Source organism: Myotis brandtii, unplaced genomic scaffold (assembly GCF_000412655.1).
Source record: "Myotis brandtii unplaced genomic scaffold, ASM41265v1 scaffold1282, whole genome shotgun sequence".
NCBI classification, from domain to species: Eukaryota; Metazoa; Chordata; class Mammalia; order Chiroptera; family Vespertilionidae; genus Myotis; species Myotis brandtii.
In genome coordinates this window covers 1090617-1092969 of record NW_005354519.1, presented here as the reverse complement: position 1 = coordinate 1092969, position 2353 = coordinate 1090617, and positions in this window count along the sequence as shown.

Here is a 2353-nt window from a genome sequence, read left to right as displayed (position 1 = left end):
TTATATTTTTGATATTTATTTTATATATTTAAATGCCATTTAACAAAGAAAAATCAACCAAAAAAATGAGTTCGCGTGTCACCTCTGACACACGTGTCATAGGTTCGCCATCACTGACCTACAGAGCGCTAGACAGCACTTCAGGGTACCCTCTATTTTGATCCTGTGGCAGCTTGAACAGGAGCGGACCCTTGTTACCTTTTGCCTGGACTGTGGCCTCTAACTCATCTCCACACTGTCTCTGTCCTCCTCCTTCCTTCCCCAAAACTAATCCAACCCACTGCTGCTGATTTATTCCCCCCTCCTTTTTTCAGGAAAGAGATGGTCACTGTAGGGAAAGCTGTAAGGGACACAAAGACACAGATGTGGATTGAGCCCTCCCAGGACCCCCTCACAATTAAGGGCGCTGTGTATGTGACAACCACAGTGCAGAGCTCAGAATCATGACAAGTGCAGACACAGGGTCATGTGGGTTCAGAACAGGGAGGGGTCACTTCCAGCTTAACTACACATATTTATCCCTGGTAATGGATAAACAGCTGGGGCTCCATTTTAACCCTGAATCAAATCCCTGCCCCAAATCACCCAAGTTCACTGAGAGCTTGTGTAGGAGGCATTCAGATGTTTGAGTCTGAGAGGTCTGCACCCCAGCTTCTCAGACACGGGAGTACCGCCCCCTCTCCCCCTACCCAGGACACGCTATGTAACTACCTGTTTACTCGCCTGCACAGGGACTCTATAAGTAAGGATGAAAACCCAAAACTCCAAGTGGGTACTTGGCATGGTGGTAACTAGTGTATTTCAGCAATTCTAAAAACATTTTAAAATCCCTGAAATGGGGATGCCTCTTACAAGCCATGCTTTCTCATAGCTTAATTAGTAGCGCATTCAATAATGTGCACTTTAAATTTGATGGTGTCTGAGAGTCACTAAAACGTAGTAATATTCCCCTAATCAGACCTTCAAGACACTCAAGAGTCTATAGCAGCGGTTCTCAACCTGTGGGTCGCTACCCCTTTGGGGGTTGAATGACCCTTTCACAGGGGTCGCCTAAGACCATCGGAAAACACATATATAATTACATATTGTTTTTGTGATTAATCACTATGCTTTAATTATGTTCAATTTGTAACAATGAAAATACATCCTGCATATCAGATATTTACATTACGATTCATAACAGTAGCAAAATTACAGTTATGAAGGAGCAACGAAAATAATTTTATGGTTGGGGGTCACCACAACATGAGGAACTGTATTAAAGGGTCGCGGCATTAGGAAGGTTGAGAACCGCTGGTCTATAGGTACAAAACTGGAGACTTGCCCTGGCTCAGTGGATAGAGTGTTGCCCTGTGGGCTGAAGGGTCCCAGGTTCAATTCCCATCAGGGCACATGCCCGGGTTGCAGGATCGATCTCCAGTAGGGGGCGTGCACGAGGAAGCCAATCAATTATTCTCTCTCATCACTGATGTTTCTCTCTCTCTCTCCCTCTCCCTCTCCCTTCCTGAAATCAATAAAACATATTTAAAACAGACAAACAAAAAAACTGGATACTTGCAGCTGATCTTAACCTCTGCCAGCTCTCTGTGCCCAGGTCATCTCCAAAGGAGGAAGCTTCTGGAAAAGCCTCCCTCTGACATGTACCTAATCCTTCAAGTACCTAGACCCAGGTACTTGAGATGGAAAACTGAGCAGCAAATTGCCTCTACCATAGCCTTGAACGATGAAAACGAGAAGGGGCACATTTTTTTAAACCCTCACTGGAGGATATTTTTCGAGAGGGTTAGGGAGGGAGGAAAGAAACACTGATGTGAGAGACACAAGGATAAGTTGCCTCCAGCACGCCCTCCACTGGGGTCCAACGAGCCTGCAACTCAGGTCTGTGCCCTTGACCAGAATCTAACCAGAACCAGCGATCCTTCAGGCCGAGGACCACGCTCTGTCCACTGAGCCCAAGCTGCAGGCGGGACGCAGACCCGACAGGGAAACCACAGGAAACCACACCTGCCCTCAAGGCCCGGCTAAGGGCTCGCAGCAGACCCACTGAACCAGGGAGAGGAGCGTCACCGTCCTCCTCCTTTCGAGGGAAATCACTCCTCCCGTGGCGAGAGTCACAAAGGAGGCTCTCCCCAACTTTCTCGGGTGAGGGGCTGAGAGGTGGGCGCAGGGACCAGACTGACAGGCTCCGAGGAGCCTCCTGGGAGGAAATGCGGGGAGGCGCGGTGGTAAGGAGCCCCCCGAAAAAAGGAAATTCGGCCAGGGGTGCGGGTTCCATGGGGACGCTTCTAAAATTTTCGTAATTCGAGTTTTTCCGCTGATAACAAAGTGACGACAACGCGCACGGGCGGCGGCA